At 39.7% G+C, this 18,355-nt stretch overlaps 1 long non-coding RNA gene across 2 annotated transcripts in view; it reads right to left on the bottom strand.

Annotated features, from left to right (window-relative positions):
• Nucleotides 1–257: 257 nt before the first annotated feature.
• The window catches only part of LOC137043488 (uncharacterized), a 160,005-nt gene continuing 141,907 nt past the window's right edge, over nt 258–18,355 (bottom strand). For both annotated transcript variants that reach the window (XR_010898493.1, XR_010898494.1), the window contains 3 exons: nt 6,701–6,826; nt 416–583; nt 258–340 (listed from right to left, as the gene is read on the bottom strand). This is a non-coding gene — a long non-coding RNA (uncharacterized lncRNA). The remainder of the gene's footprint in view (nt 341–415; nt 584–6,700; nt 6,827–18,355) is intronic.

Below are 18,355 nucleotides of genomic sequence, written 5' to 3'. Positions count from 1 at the left end.
ACCTGAGATCAGGGACCAGCCAGCGACCCCCACTTTTCAAAATGCTTTTAAATCATACAGGATGAGTTTTTTTGAGAAAGTAAAAATGCAGAATGTTTCCTGTGATAGGTAGGGCCAATGTAGGGGGATATAATATACAGTTTGTACAGTATAAAAACCATTAAGTCTATGGAGAGTCCCCACAAAGATAGTGAACCAGACGTGCGTGTGTGTGTTTGTGATGTAGTTTATATGAAATGTATCAACAATACAACATACCTCAACAGAGTCACTCAAGTGCTGTCTGTTAATGACGTTTTTTGTTGTGTGTAACTTCTACTGATATCCTCTGCTCAGGACCCTGTTCAGGGAACACAGCTTATGTTATTCAGCAGTGGGTTGGACAAGAGCATCACAGAGTAAGTAAAAATCATACCTGCTGTGTCAGCCAAGTGCTGCATCAGTTGACCCGCTGTAATGCCACACTATGCATCCTGACCTGTGCTGCAGAGACATATCCATCTGTCAATCACAATGACCGCACTTGCATGACCTCTGACCTCTGCTGGGTTGTGTACCGCAGTCTGCATCATCACTGTCAGCACTGTAACGTGACAGGAGGTCCTTCAGGGTGGCAACGACACTCATTTCACTGTCAAGTATTTTCATTTTAATATATATGTAGGTCTATATATTTAAAAAATATATATATTTTCCAGAAAAGCTGTATGAATAGGTATGTAAAGTTCCACAATGACCCTTACAAACATAAACAAATATAGATTTTATTTATATGCAGGCACAGTCTAGACAGTTTTCCTAGTATAGAGAAAAAAGTTGTATGGACTAATTTTCAGAAGTGGCAATTGTGCAAATAAGTGCTGGCAACTACCTGTGGTATGATTAAAAACCACCACTGGGCAAAATTACACAGGTGTCTAATCAGCCAGACTGCTGAATATCAACTGGGGTCGAGGTGAAGTCTTTAAGATTTATTTAACCACTAGAAAAAGAAAAAAAAAGTTTCTCAGTCCACAAATCATTCTTAATTATTCTGCTGATTCATAACAAAGGGAAAATATTATAATGAGTCACTGCTGTTCTTTGTACTTTGCGAGAAGGTGAATACTCATATTTCAGCCATACATTTGCATTAATTCATATCTCTTTAAGCTTGCATTCCCAAATGTGATAAAGAACTTGCTGCAAAATAAATAAAACAGGGACGAATAAATGAGAGGGGTTAAGGTATAGAAAGACAAAAAAAATAATAATCACAGGATAAAAAAGAAGGATAAAAGTGCACATTGAAACGGGAGAAAAAAAATAAAGCTGTAAAGCTCACATTGATACTGAATATGAAGGAATAAATTAATATGATAAGGATATTTATGAAGTGGAAGGGGAGCAAAGGAGGAGAGCAGATTTACGAGGTATCGAGTGGAGGGATCAGATGGAGGGATGAAGTGATAAGTGGAAAAACGAGTGAGGCACTCTGTTTTTACAGCGGCAGTCAAACAATGGCGTTCAACAGCGTTTAGAGTCGAGCGGGGACGGCCCAAGGCATTTAACTTTTACAGCACAGATGATGGAGGGAGTGTGTAAGTGTGTGTGCGAGCAAGACATCTTACATCCCGTCTTAAAGCACTATGCTTTCGCTCTTAATCTTTCATTCGATACGCACATGCAAATCTTTACCCTCACCGACATAAATACACATTCAGAAGGTATTGCTGCTCACAGACCTCTATATCCATTTCTATTACCAAGACAGACACACACACACAGAATCCCTGATGAAAGTCTCCCACACTTCAGGGTAGATGTCATGTTTCAGTGTAGCAGAAATATATGGCACATTAAAAATGAATGGAGAAAGGTGGAATGTCTTGGATGGAACGCTGTGTTATACCTTGCAGTGCTTCCTCTTTGGCGTACCTGCTGAATTTTTCACTTCTCTGTGTATCTCTCACTTTCATCCTGTATCTTACATTTCAACAGTCTGTTTGTTTTCAAGGGTCACGGTGTGCCCTGGCATTATGATCAGCACTAACACAGCGAGCTCCCTTTCAGCTTGCTCTCACAACACCAGGTGACCTTTAGAAAATCTGTAAAGATCACAACAAATATCTCAAAAGGATTTCCATATATAGAGACCTTCCAGGTCACATATTTCTTTATGTAAACTGCAGCGGCAATCATCTACATCATGCCTCCCCACCTCCCTCGCTTTTCGATTGCTTCCATCTTGTTTCCTTTCTCCTATCCGGCTGAGGAAGTGTCTTTCGGAGCATGCGTGACCAGGACATTTAAGAGAACCGTGGCAGCGGGGGGCAATTTCAAATCTCTTTCCTCTCATCAAACAGTGAGAGAAGGCAAAGAAGGTCACAGAATGATGGGAGAGGGGAAAGAACAAGGGTTGGTCATGATGATTGATCCAGGAATGAGAACTGGCAACAAGAAAGTAGGAGCCCATCAGAGGAATGGACAGAAGAAGATGGGAGGAGGAGGAAGGCAATAGATTATCTGATACATATTTAAACTTGCCCCACTTCATTCAATTATGAGACTGTGAGAACTAGTGGTGTCACTCAAGCCTTATTCAGACTGCCTGATTTGATGTGCTTATCCAATTGAAATCCAATCAGATTTAGAAAGTGTGAACAGGGATTCCGTTTCGAGCTACATTCATATATTTCTGGAAATCCGTTGCTGCCGCATAAAAAGCAATAGTCCAGCGCGGCAGCAGCTACACATTGTCATGTTGTAAATAAGACAACATCTGCATTGTAAACTCCTCTATGTTGTGGTTGTTGTTTCTGGTGTATAGGCCTACATACCAACGCAACATCATTGCCATAGAAACCAATGTAAAAAAGAACAAAACAAAAGAGCAGCATGGACAGACATCTGAAAAGATGTGATACACAAAGTGGATGGTCAATGGGCCATCATGAAATTTTCACGAAAAAATACAAGCAAATTTGTAGCGTAAAATGGACCTTTGTGAAAACTCTCCTACGGATTCGGTACTTACACGTGTGTATATTAATGAATTCCAAACATTTGTAAACAGGGCGCGCGTGCACGCTCATTCATAATTAGCATAATCCCCGCTCATGACTTATAACTACAAATTACATTTTCAGGAACGCTGTGGAATCTTCTTAACTTCCTTCTCAGGTTTGGCTCCAATATATTTCATCAATTCTTCAAAATGTGAACATTTTCATGAATCCGAAAATTTGTCAGAATGGCTTTACAAACGATTTACACAAAAATTCACTCTACTTGTGTTTTTAATGAATGAGGCCAAATAATTTTAGATCAGATAAATAATTGAATTTGGACTGACATAATGAAAGTGGTCTTAGGCCCTGTTTACACCTGGTATTAAGATGTGCTTTGGTTAATCGGATCACAAGTGGATGACTCTAAATACAGGTGTAAACGAGGTGTAAAAAGTTTTGAGCTTGTCCTCTTTTGACCACTTCCAGAGGTGGTCAAAAACTCATTAGACCAGATTGCTCTCATAGTGTAAACGCTTGTGTGGTTCACTTTCCACCTACTGACTTAGTGTAAACATTATGGAAAACGCGCTAGCCATATGGGATTTAAACTTCGACAAGATTGTCACTTGAAGACATTAGTTTGGATTGAAGACAAATGCACCAAGCACAATGTCCTCTCACCATTCCTGATTTCTAACACGCACTTACCACGTTCGCCATGCCCGTCATCTACTTTTGCGTTCATATGTAAATTGCGCAAGCTTATTTTGTTTATTACACAGAAAGATCTGAAGAAATCAGGACATGAAATCAAATGAGTAAAATAGAACAAAACATATCGCAGGGACTTGGTTCTATTTGTTGGTTGTTTATTGGATGGAGGCAGATCTGAATGTGAGCTTGCAGTCAACTGTAAGAAGGTTTTCTAATTAAAATACCCAATAGGGTTTAGTTTATATCATAGCTCAGCCAGAGCCATTGAACCCGGTAAGACCGCAGTTTCCCCCTAAACATCTCCATAATGCTTTAAATGATAGTATTCTGTGCAGTTCAAATAGGTCCAATGCATTTTCTGGTCTGCGCAGACTTGTGCATTTGATCCACTCTGTGCTATCATTTCTTTGGACTGGAGCAGACTGTTTTGGTTCGCGTGAAACCGGACTTCATACACCCCAATGGAAATCACACTGTCCGAATCATTCACCATCCTCTATATAGAGCAAAACTATTTTAAGTTAAACAAAGACTGAAATCACTACATTTGGAAACATAGATGAAATTCTCAAGATGAATGCATATCTTAAGGCTAAAGGTATAATAACAAAAAAATCAAGTCAAGAATCTAAGTGTGATTTTGGAGTCAGACCTGAGTTTCAGTAGTCATGTTAAAGCAATAACTAAATCAGCATATTATTAACTGGAAAATATTGAACAAATTAGATGCTTTGTCTCCAGGTAGGACTTAAACTCGTTTATGCTATCATCACCAGCTGGGTGGACTATTGTAATGGCCTTCTCACCGGCCTTCCCAAAAAGACCGTTAGACAGCTGCAGCTCATACAGAACGCTGTGGCCAGGATTCTGAGCAGAACCAGAAAATATGACCATATCACACCAGTCCTCAGGTCTTTACACTGACTTCCAGTTACATCTAGGATTGATTTTAAAATACTATTACTTTATTGTTTTTTTTTTAGTATTACTATTTTGTTTTTCAAAATATTTACTTTTTGTTTATAAATCACTCAATGACCTGGGACCGTAATACATGGCAGATATGCTGATTAAATACAAACCCAACAGATCACCCAGATCATCAGGATCAAATCAGTTAGAAATACCAAGAATTCGCTCAAAGCAAGGAGAGTCTGCCTTTAGCTATTAAACCAGCGCAGTTGGAACCAGCTTCCTGAACGGATCAGATGTGCTCCAACAGTAGCCACATTTAAATCCAGACTCAAAACACATCTGTTTATCTGTGCATTTACTGATTGAGTATTTCATTTACTGATTGCACCTTATCTTATCTATGCATCATCTTTTTATTATTTTTATACTGTAACTGTTTTAGTTTACCTTTGCTCTTATCTTTGGTTATTGTTATTTTATCTATATATCCATATACTTCCATCTAAGATTGGAGTCCCCAAATTTAGAATAAGGCAGATATGGATCGATTTCTCACCATTTTATTTTTTATTTACAACTCTTTAATTGTCCTTGTTTTTAGTTTAATTCTTACACATGGTAATCTTATTTCTTATGCATATGTTACCACTACTGTAATTCCTTTCTATGCATTGCCATTGTGTGTGAAATGTGCTATATAAATAAAATTGCCTTGCCTTGCCTATACATTTGCCGTTCACCATGTAGAAAATGGTAAATATAAGAACATTTCAGCCGCAGCTTCAGATTTTATAATGTACATGGTTCAGATTCTAGAAAGCATTTGACTGGACAAAAAAAAAAAAATCTGATGAGAAGCTGAAGAGCAGTGTGATGTCATCAAAATCATTGATGGCAAAGTGAGAGACTGTACATTTTGAATGCTTATATCTTCTAGAATTGTTTTGGAGCACACTAGCTTACAGAGTTACACACAAACGTATTCATACTAAAAGCCAAGAAACTTACATTTTGATTTCATAGGGACTTTAATATCTGTTATTTTGATGTTTGCAGTTTTGTATTTCAATGGTGATAGCTTAGATTTCCATATATCATAGAAGAAATGCAGTCATACAGGTTTGGAATTTGTCGTAGAAAATGGTTATCCTAATTTGCATATTATATAGTGAATAACTGCTTCAGGGCACGTTTTAACAATATGGGAGCGATGTTGAGAAAAGATGTCACACCGGTGAGCGTATAAGGCCAAAGCAAATTACAAACGGTGGCAACTAATAATCCTCTGCATTCAATACCATGTCTCCTCATCTCACTCGCTGAAGGCTTCAGCCTAAAGCAAGTCCTCTGAGAGTGTGTACATTTCTTTCCTTTGGTCCGTAGACATGCGCCCCCCCTCTCTGATAAAGACTGATGCTCTGACTGAGGTTCTTAATGGTGCTGGGACACATACATAGGTCAAGAGACGCCTCTGTTGTTGCCGACTCATCTTGACAGGCAGGTGACAGAGATTAATAGCACCTCTATTGACTGACTAACTTGCAGTTCCTTATCGTTGGCTTGGCCCAAGTGCACAGCGCTGTTATTAGAGGTATAATTGCAAAGACATTTAAAGCGTTTTCCCTTCGGGGATGGTGGAATCCAATAAAGCTTTCATAAGAGTCAAGGCAAGACGAGGCATTGCGCTCCCTGCGCACACACAAAATGACTACGGAGGGCGAAAGACGGGAGAGATCCAGTAAAATTGTCTGCATCAAGACAATAAGTGATTTATGGTGCATTGCACAACTGGTAAAAGCTGATTTATTAAAAACACGGAGAATCTGTACATATGACAGCTGTCATCATGTCATATACGTAGTATAAATGTAAGCTCTGTCCCACATATTGTCTACATAAAATAAAAAAAACAGAGTATACGGCATTGTTTTAAGGTTGGTAAACATGAATATGTATCTGAAATAGTGTGTGTGTGTGTTCAATTTTGTTTTGTGTAGGTGGAAGATGAAACAGGGAGGGCTGCTGAATATGCAGGGATAATCTGGGCTCTAACTCAATTGTGCAGAAATAAAGTTAGCTACCTCAGGGGAGCGAGAGCCAGGGGTCAGGATGGGCCGTGCCCTCTCTGTCAGCAAGCAGACAGGACGTAGGGGACACAGGGAGCCGCCGACCCTCTCTGTCCAGCCCTGCGAGGACATCAGTGACACCTGAAAACCAACAAAAACATCACATTTTATACACTTACCCTGCAGGGTGCTAACTATCCATCAAAAGTGAATAGCGAGTTATTAAGAACAAAACTAATCCTAACAGTTACATTAATAATTATTTTTCTAATTGTACAGATTTTTTGTTTTGGTACAACTCCATTGTCAAATGATGAGCTATTTTCAATTAAAATAGTTCTTGCAAAAGGTGTGTTTACAGAGACTTTGCCAGCGTTTTTGATCATTTTCACAAAAATGTCATAGCCCCCAGAATATTTTGTTGTATGAATATCTGAACATGCAATACATCAAAAGAACAGACCCTCTGCTTTTAAAAAACAACCGTTTTATTCTAGCTTTTTTTTATGACCACTTGTGGGTATTTTTTTTTTATATAAAAAAGTTACATTTTCAGCAAAAGGCTGAGAAAATTATGTGTTTTAGACTACATCCAGAACGATGAACCAAACATATGGGGTAGATCAAGTTCATCAACACTCCCAACAGCTTCAGTCCTATAGCTCGTCCTGGGTCATTCAGTAACAGTTTTGAATTATATGCGGTTTAATGTCGCGTTATTTTACATGTGCATCTTCAATATAATTATGATATTGCTTGTTTCTGCTGCTTCTTCGCAAGTTTTTATCAGGAGATTCAGTAATCTTTCAGAAGATGTGTAAAAGTGCATGTTCAGTGCTGTTCATGAGTGTCACGACCGCAATCACCGACAAACCACTGTTTCGTTCTTCGCTGTGGGGTAAAAAAAAAAAGTTTGAAATACGTGAGCAGTGTTAGGCCCAATACTGTTAGCTAACATCCTGATGCTGCTGACAGCGGCATTCAGATGTAAATACACTCACCTAAAGGATTATAAGGAACACCATACTAATACTGTGTTTGACCTCCTTTCGCCTTCAGAACTGCCTTAATTCTATGTGGCATTGATTCAACAAGGTGCTGAAAGCATTCTTTAGAAATGTTGGCCCATATTGATAGAATAGCATCTTGCAGTTGATGGAGATTTGTGGGATGCACATCCAGGGCACGAAGCTCCCGTTCCTCCACATCCCAAAGATGCTCTATTGGGTTGCGATCTGGTGACTGTGGGGGCCATTTTAACCCATTCACACGGGGCGTCAGCATTAACAATTGCCATTTACTTTGAATGGGTGAGGTCATGCATTGCCGAACTGAATTGTGCGTTCCATTGCATCACGTCACTGGCATTGCTTATGGTAGAAGTTGAAAATGTTTCGTCAGCCAATCCGATTGCCTTTATGCAAATACTCTAGTGGGTTGCAGTCCCAGCTGGAAAGTAATGTGATTATCTGTTGTCACTATGACGTTCGTGTCAGCAACAAGCTTCAAACACCCCCGTCAAGCGTCTGTACCTTGTGAATGCAGTGTTACTGCATGAGGTGGAGGTGCAAACACGATTACTTGTAGTTTTTTCCCTGATAACAGCAGAAACAACTTTAAATACTTATAATCATTTTTAGTCATACAGACAAGAGTAATGTGAATGATTACATTAAAAAAATAAACAAACTCATTGTTTACTTGCCTCACAGAATCATATAGAAAGCTTAAAACTAATTAAAGTGGAAAACAACTGTTCTTAGATTATGTAATCCATATGGTTGTGTTTTTGAATCACAAAAATAAAATAAAAATGTGTTTGTCTCATAACTGTCTTGAATCAAACTACAGTGATTGCATTGTATGCTTTTTATTCACCAATGAGAACTGCCTCAAGTCATCCGTTCTGTAATTCGACTACACTGTTCGGCATGTCTGTTTTACTCTGACAGATCTTCCCGCGCTATTTATTCAGTGAAGCCGAAACACAGCATCTTAGTACTGTGTTTTGTCTGCAGTGATGGAACAATGCACATGTGAGAACGTCATTTGGTTCCGGTATCCTTTTTGAAAATGGAACTGGTTCTGAAAAAGAACCGGTTCTTGGTTCTTAATTTTACTATATGGTACAGTATACGGCACTATATAAACATATTAAAAACATGTCGTGTAGTGAAGCTCACAAGGACATACAAGCAGACAGTCTCATCATCCCGTGGTTTAACACGCACTCCACTGAACTGAGAGCACATTTCTCAGGCATCAGTTGAAACGCGCACGCTTGCCTAATTTCCGTGTAATCTGGTTAGACTGAGCCCTGCTCCGACCTTGTCACACTCTTCACTGCTGTCGTTCTGCCACTGACAGGAGGTGAAACGCCCGGCATTAATATAATAAACTTGACGTGTGTCTGTAAGTGTGTGAGGTAGATGCAGAGGGATACTGAGAAGAGGGCAGGGACAACCAAAGTGCAGAGTTTGTGCAACTACAGCCTCATGTTCGAGCCAAGACAGACATAATCAATCAATCTCAGGGTGTCAGTGCTTGTAGTTTTGGCTGCTCCCTTGGTGCAGTAGCTGTCAGATCTTGTCATTTCTTCTCACTTCAATCAGGGATCCGTGCTTGAAGGGTAAACTGAGCTACTTGAGGTTAAAAGCAGATTGTTAATATAATCGGGTCAAAGTGTAGTTTTATTGAACCCAATAATAGGACCCATTGGTTCAAACAGTTTGATCAATCAAATCAAAGTAATATCGTTGTATTATTGCTCATAAAGTACTTGCACCTGGAGGAATCAGAAGAAAGCTCTATTTTCACAGACAAAAGCTGTCGCTCTTCAAATTCCTTGCCCCTTTATTTTGTCAAGCTCTATTCAATTCCAATGCTTTTCATACATATGACTTAAAGTTTCCCTATAAAGTTCTGGAGGTCTCCAACAACAGCATCAAAGGTCAAAAAATTGTTTCATTTGAATTTTCATCACAATGTTCAAGGATTCTCAATTGTCTCGATGATGAATCAGTCTCTCTCTAAATAGTCTTGTGTTAGTGAGGCCAGCAGGGGGTGCTCACCCTGTGGTCTGTCCTTTTCCACCAAGGCAGTGCTGGTGCCAGTTCGGAGCCAGAGCCTTCTTTGTGTTTCCACCAAGCGGCAACCTCCCGCTATCTCTCTTGAAGCCAATACAGAAGTAATGTAAACTGCAATTTATCGACTGGCCACTAGAGGCAGGCTCCAGAAGGGAACTTTACAGCAGAAAAAAACATGTTTACAGCCTGGTACAAATTGTAGTTTTGGTCTATACGGCTAATTTTGACCTTCATGACAGCTGTGAGGGGGGGTGAATTTTTTGATAACTCATTCGTTTTCGTTATAAAAAGCCTTAAAAGTTCTGCATAATTAAGGGCGTGGTTACTTTGAGTGACAAGTGGATAGCCATTTATCCGCCATCTATAGTCATTGCGTCACCTAAGCTCCGCCCACATCCCACCCCTTTGCCCATTTTCTGTTATCCGGGAATGACACACGATGACTCGCTCGCAAGATGGCGATGTCCAGCTCGTCTCTACTTTAAGCTTCAGAACGGCTTATCGGAATCCTATGGGTGACGTCACGGACACTATGTCCATATTTTTTTTACAGTCTGTAAAAAATGGTTTCCACACCCAAAGCACCAACTCAGAGCCAGGAAAAGTGGTTCTTAAAGGAGTACTTCAGCGCTGGGAAGATTAATCTGTATTTAAACTGGGTCATTAACGTAGTAGAAATGTGAAATTATTTTTTAATTTAGTGCTTTCTAGACTGAGAAAAGACAGAAAACGTATTTTTGTCTCATGGGGATGAAAGACAACAATTCCCAGAATGCTTCGCTGCCCGGTGAGGCCATTCCCAAAGCCACCTACTAGATTATTGAATCACTGATCACTTTCCCACCGCGACCGTGTTCATTTTCATAAAATCAGTTCAGTTAGAGAACAGACACTAAAATTAAAATCTGAACGTGTCTGTTCAATATGTGATTTAGCCGCTGAGGGAGTCTCACAGCCCAAAACGCTGCAGGAGTCAGATATATTGACAGTCATGGATGAGCTCGTCATGAGAGCTGAGATAAACGCGTCCACGCCATAGATTCACAGCGCATGTTCAGTCTTCCGCGTTTTCAGTTCATGCCTTTGAAAGCTTAACTGTCATAGGAATTAGTACTTTGAGAAGTTGTAAGACTTACTTTGCTCTGCTGGCCGCACTGTTTAAACATGAATGCCTGAGGCTGCAGCTGCATCTCCCATCCCCCATACGTGAGTTAAAAACATGTGGAAATGGCTCCCTCTGCTGACTGTAGTCTTTAGCCTCTGGCCAACAATTCCTCCGATAGCGCAAATTGATGATATTTGCGTCATGGGAGGAATTTTTCCAGAAATAAAATGCATAAATCTCTTGTCTCAGAGGAATATGAGGGGGAAAGCACAATCATTTGAATATACTCCAGGGTCTCTACTGATACAAAGCCATATGCTAATCGCTGAAGTAACCCTTTAAGTAGCACCAAAACATTGCTGGGCTAGAAGAACCGATTACTTCAGGCGCTGGGGGCAGGGTCAACAAGATAAAAAACTTGAGAACCGCCATTTTTTAAATAGCAGCTAATGGAGCTAATAGCTGCTGTTCGTTTGTAATCAAATTACAGCAAACTGCATCAATGCGTTGGATTCGCTGTGTTTTGATGCCAATGATTTAAGTTGTCTTAAAGCCATGTGAATCAATAGTGATGCAATGTTCGCCATTGTTGATGGAAGGCTTGTTCGAGATGCATCGGCGCTGTGTAGACTGATTGTCGTATGACAATGAGTTCAGCGAGAGCATATGACTCCTTATGCTTTTGATTCACTCATGCATTTTTTAAATATCATACGTAGGTAGGTCTGAACAGCGTCAATGCATCTAGAACATGCCTGGTGTGTTTGTGTTTCCTGCTGCCTCGCTTGCGTTGCTGAGAAAGGTGAGAAGTAAACAGTGACATAAGACCTAGCTCTGTTTTGGCTCTCAGCATGTGGAAAAGCAAAACAGTTATTAGAAGGCTCCTCAGTCGAACCAACTATGAACTGGCACTAGGGTCCTAACACCCCAGTATAGTGATTGGGACACTACACTGTAACAAGCACCGTCTTTCAGATGAGATTTTGAGGTCCTTACTCTCCATCTTCATTAAAAATCCCAGGATGTCCTTCGGAAAAAGAGTAGGGGTGTAACCTGACATCCTAGCCAAATTTGCCCATTGGCCTCTGTCCATCATGGCCTCCTATTCATTTTTCTATCCTAATTGGCTTCATCACTCGGTCTCCTCTCCACCAATCAGCTGGTGTGTGGGGAGCGTTCTGGCGCAATATGGCTGCCGTCGCATCACATTGGTGGTGGTTGAGGAGATTCCCCCTTCATTCCCTACTTTCTGCGAGCCTACTCTGCTCTGATTGGGATTGGTCTACCGCGTACACAGTGAATTTAGAAAACAAATGATGAAGATGTAGATTTTACACCAATCCCAGGGTGAGTCTGAATCAATGATGAAACATCAGAAGAACTAGTTATTCAACCCAAACCTTCGCGTGTAATAAGTGGATGGCAATATGTTAATGTTTCGTTGTGACGTCACAACAAAACGGCTTGTAACTCATTTGAAAAATGATTCGTTTAATCGACTCTCAGCCAACTCTTACTTTTGCGAGACAATATTATATACGGTGAACTTTCAGATTTAAAACTTTGCAGGTTTTCATTCACGTAAAGGGGGGGGGTGAAATGCTGTTTCATCCATACTGAGCTTTTTACACTGTTAAAGACTTGGATTCCCATCCTAAACATAGACAAAGTTTCAAAAACTAATGTTGGACATTTGATGGAGTATTTCTGTGTCAAAAATACTCCTTCCGGTTTCTCACAAGTTTCAGAGAGTTTTTTTCGAGTATGGGTCGGCTTGACGTCGATAGAGCAGAAGGTCCTTGTATGGGCCGTACGGGCTCTTCTCCCGGAAGGGTGCGCGCGCGACTAGAGCGAGAGAGGAAATGCACGGCCATAAACACTCTATCAGCTGCAGATCCACTCATCCGTGAACACTTCTGAGGCGCCCTATGGTCGCGCCACGCTCCACTTTATTCCTATGGATGACATCAAGCGACTTCAACGCTTCAGCACAGCATTCCGGGAAAGCAGCGCTGCATTTGAACCGATTTGAACGCAGAAATGACGGGAAGCTTCACAACATCGCTTCAGTCGCGTCGCAAAGTGGATCTCCACCATTCACTGCTGTCAGGACTTTACCAAATCATACCAAAGAAGTGTGTTTTTGACGGAGCGGTCCCAGCGATAAAGGTTCGGTCCTGCTTTGGAAGCAGGCGTTGAGTAAAACTGCTTCAAATGTCTGTGCTGTTGGCTATCGTCGCATGAGTAAACATCAGTAAACGACACGATCGCGTGCTTCGTCATTAAAATGCGCTAACGTTACTCCATTGCTGTTCTATGTATAACGTTACAGTAGTCTGACGTGCAAAACCGGTTTGCTTGCTACTACTATGGTTTAGTCGCATACAATAGTCCATAAACCGAATCATGTCCTCATAAACTGCGAGTAAAGACACACAAATGTTGACAGGCCACTAAATACAGTACATAACACAGAGACGGATGTCCTGCTGTTGCCGTTTCTCCTGTTCAATTTATTTCAGCCTCAGATTTGATTCTGGATCATTATCTGTATTAGCTGAGATAAATAGCGATGGGTTTCTCCACGCTTGAGGACGTCACCGCTTTGCGCTCGTCATTCTTTATCTCCGCCCACACAATATGCTTCCAGGTGCACAGTTTTTTCCGGAAAGACCCCGTACAGCCTATATTTCTTTTATAAATATAATAAAACTAAAGACTTTTAGGAGATATGAAGGATGCAGTACTACTCTATAGGTAGTCAAGATTGACATGAGATTGACTGAAACTGAGTGTTTCACCCCCTCTATAATGAAAGGTTATTTTCACAAATCAATTATAGGGGCGATTTAAATACACATCCTCTGTGATGTGATGTTTTTCAATTCTGATTAAATAAAAAAAAATGCTTAAGGAATTAAATTCTTCTAAAATATCATGTAGGATGACTCCCCAAACATAAATAATTCATGATACTTGTTTAAATAAATAAATCTACTTTGCCTGAAAAAAAAAACTATTTTATAAAATGTTTAAGAGAAAAAAAAAGAAAAAAAGATTAGGATTTGTACACTCTTATTTGTCATTGACCCAACTATTTTGGCTATCAAAAAGACTATTACCCTCACTTCTGGTTAATATACTTTTTTACATCCATTTCACAGAATTCCACACATCGTCTGTCTGGGCTTGATGATTTAATCAGGAGCAAAAAGTAAACAAACATAAAATCAATTTATACAGAGCTTGTGACCTTTAACTGGAACTTTACCAAAGGTGAATGCTGCGATGTACATAATGAACAGAAAGCCATCAGGAAAGGATTTCATTATGTTGTAGGAGCCATAACATAACCATAATGACACATAAACACCAGTATGACACGACATCTGTTTTAAATCCTATAGGCATTGGAGTAAAAGTACTGCAGATCCCTACAGGAATCACTCACAGCAAGTGAGACAGAGAGAATCTCACATTTTTAAAGATGTGAAATAGAGGGCAATTGTCAATGCCAAAGCATCCTGGAAAACAGCCTGTTAAAGAGCTTTGCAAATGAGTCTATCGACACACTTGCACACACACCGTCACTTCGAGGTGAGACAGATGGACAGGCAGTCTGGATGAACGTTTCTAGGAGTTTATCTTCATACATCTTAATGCAAAAGCCTTGAGACATCATTGAGAATCATTTACACCCCCCAAAGATGAAGGTGATTTAGCATATTCAGTGATTTCGACTACTGTAGCTTTCATTATTGTCATGCGATACCACAAGCTACCTACAGGAGGTGCATATTCACTGTGCCCACAGCATATTGTCACATAGGCTGCACAAAGCTTTTTGAACAAGTCAAAAATATCGACAGGAATTAATAACAACCCCTCCTAAAATATATGCATGGACTGCATGAAATAAAAATCACTTGTGAGAAATATTTAAGAATGGTGCTGCATCAAATTTGTATTTTAAATTAGAAAAAAATAATTGTTGACTGATATGGTTTACGTTAATTCTTATAAAAAATGTTGATGCATTTATGTGACGGTCGTACTCGTACCGTTGCTGCGACTTTCAAAAGGCACTTAAGAAAATGGTCTCATGAATGAACATGGTAACAGACAAACTTCACAGTGGCCACAAAATGAATGAACCTTTATGAAGCAGTTTCATGTCTGCAATAAAGCCTGGCCTTGTGGAGATGCTACGTCTATTGTTCTGTTCACATTAGCTGCCCCCTGGCTCCACTGCAATGAGAAAAGTGTAAGAAAATCTCACCTCTACCCATCACATCTTATGAACAGCTGAGCTTCCCCTCCCTGCTACTCCTACACAATCATACACACACACACAGATGCCAACAGATGTATGAAGGAACGTGTGAGATATATAAGAGAATAAAGCGATTTAGAGCGGAAGCTCAGAGAAGGTGAGGAGAGTAAATGAAAATGGAGGAGGACTGTGAACAAGTGATAGACAATGGTGAGGAAGAAGATAAGGCAAAGAGGTCAGGTAACCAATTAAACTATGTGCACATGTACATTTTTATTTAGCAAGGATGCATTCAATTTATCAAATGTGACAGCAAACACATTTACATGTATGTGTACAATGATAAAAAAGATTTTTGTAAATGCTACAGAAAAAAAACTTGTAATTTCTACATGAAAAAGATAGTTTAGGCAAGAATTTAAACAAGTTAAATCTATCAATCACCTAATAGGATAGCGCTACAACCAACCAGAAAAACGTGAATTTGGTTGTAGAATGATTTCAGTGCTGTTCTTTTTTCTTTTCTCAAAGAAAATCTTAACTCTAAGTCATCCAACTCTGCCGTCATTATGTTAAACCCGCCCACCGACTCTATACACGATGTGATTGGCCTGACCAGAGTTTGGTTTTTCCAGCTCAGAAGTCTATTGAGAGTTGCTAGACTACACTCGCGGCAGATTAGATTTGCTGCCGCTATAGGGTGCGTCTAGATTTCTAGGCTAGCAATGTTATGCAAAAGGCATGAAAACAACTAATATTGCGTAAAAAAATGAATGGAGATTATCGAACTAACATAAGATTTGTGAGTAATTTTCAGCACTTTAGTAATTTAAAGTGAACTCGGTCAGATAAAGGCTTATCAAGGAATGTTTCTGTCAAAATGTTTTAGTTAGGATATAAAAGGCTAGAAAAATGTCATTGTTGAGCAGCAACGTTTGAAACTGCTGGTGTCTCTAGAGTCTCAAGAACCCCTCCAAGCAGGCAGGCAGTTGCGCGTAAAGTTGCATTTCAGCCACCTCTAACCAAAGCTCACAAAGAGAAATGTCTTCACTGGCTATAGAAATACTTTGTCAAATGGTTGTATTGCGGTTTTGTTTTTTGCAGCATAGGATAGTACATTGTAAGGCACTATCCTTCTGTTTATGTCATAGCAGAAAATGGTCATATAAACATATCATGCAGAAATCATTTTGACAAACTTAGAGACCCTAAAGGGACCTTCCATCGCACTTCCAAATATTCCAGCCCAAATCATCAACCACTAGTTCCTTGTCGAAATGGGGTGGCCTTTCACCAACCACCCAGAATTCCATCCATTGTAGTATGTGTAGTACACGTCAGTTAATTAAAAATGATTTTAATGTATTTCTACAGCCAGTGTAGACATTTCTCTATGTGAGCTTAGGTTAGAGGTTGCTGAAATGCAACTTTGCGCACAACTGCCAGCCTATTGAATTCAAATAAATTAATTAACGAGCGAAAGAGAGAGAAAGAGAGAGAGAGAGAGAGAGAGAGAGAGAGAGAGAGAGAGAGAGAGAGAGAGAGAGAGAGAGAGAGAGAGAGAGAGAGAGAATGACCTGCCCCTGTACAGCGTCTCTGTAATAGTAAAGCTGTGAGTTTAATCACAAAAACAGTGAAGTTATCACCTTGTTGCTGAGAAATATAATGTAGCTTACAGTAGCGGAGCTGTTTTATTTATATAATTCACGGGGCAGAGGTTGAAAACATGTTTCTGTGTGCACAAGAATCAGACAGACACAAACTGAACAGCGTCGTCTTCATACTGGTGTGATAAATCTGAGGCTTCAAGCAAAGGAACTAGATGAAATATTTGAATGCTACCGATCCACAATCTCTATATAAATAAAGGTGACTTGACTAGTCAACACAGATCAACACAATAGGTGAGTGCCGACTGGTGAGTGCCGACTGATCGTTGCTGGCAAATGCATTCTAGTTTGAACATTTTTTCTGACTTTGATCTGTGCCATCATGTGTGCCATCATAATACCACGAGATCAAGATGACACCAGTCGCCGCAGTTGCCCCATGATGACACATTTATTACCAAAATAAAAATGACTGGTACACTTTATTTTAAGGTTCAGTTATTAACTATTAACTAGTTGCTTATTAGCATGCATATTACTAGGATACTGGCTGTTTAGAAATTAGTAATTATAAAGCACATATCAATGCCTTATTCTGCATTATCTTATACTACACCCCTTAATTCTACCCAATACCTAAACTTAATAAGCAGTAAATTAGGAGATCATTGAGACAAAAGTCGTGTTCCTCAAATAAATGTTAAACGGCCATGAATCAGTGAATCGATCAATGATTCGGATCACCAATGTCACGTGATTTCAGCAGTTTGTCACGTGATCCAAACTGCTGAAATCACGTGACATTGGCGATCCGAATCATTGATCGATTCACTGATTCATGGGCGTTTTAATCTTTACTTGAGGTTTGAAAACAAACACGGAAGACAAGACTGATGCTGAATAAAATCGTTTTTGTCAAATAGTTTTTGTTATTTTTGGACCAAAATGTATTTTCGATGTTTCACGAGATTCTAATCAACCAACTGATGTCACATATGGACTACTTTGATGATGTTTTTATTAGCTTTCTGGACATGGACAGTATAGTGTGCATAGACTGCATATGCTCTGGGACTAAAATATAAAATATCTGTGTTCCGAAGATGAACAGAGGTCTTACGGGTGTGGAACGACATTAGGGTGAGGCATTAATGACATCAATTTCATTTTTGGGTGAACTAACCCTTTAATAGTGAATATGTGTTCCCCATACTAAAGTGTTACCTAATGATTTAACTCCTCCTCACCTGCAACCGGCAAATCTCATCTGCCAATATAGTTTAACTTAAACACTCCTAATGACTCAAGGCAGAACTAAATCAACTAGTTAGTTTAAACTATATCTTTCAAGGACACACAAGAATAGATAAAGAGGGTGAATTCATGGACGTTCTTATAGATAGAACAAAAAGCAGTGAAACTTAAAATGCATGTTTAAAAGGCTGTTTTAAAATGTCCACCTTCACTGCTATTTGCGCTGAAGGTGATCTAGATCACTGTCCCTGTCTGCCTGCTGACCGAAGACTCAATTAAAGCTCAGTGCTCACTAGTGAAGCACCCGGGCCATCAGACCAGCTAATTAAACTACAGGCACTT

This window comes from Pseudorasbora parva, chromosome 16, assembly GCF_024679245.1.
Source record: "Pseudorasbora parva isolate DD20220531a chromosome 16, ASM2467924v1, whole genome shotgun sequence".
In the NCBI taxonomy this organism is placed as follows: Eukaryota; Metazoa; Chordata; class Actinopteri; order Cypriniformes; family Gobionidae; genus Pseudorasbora; species Pseudorasbora parva.
This window is presented reverse-complemented; position numbering and strand designations above follow the sequence as displayed.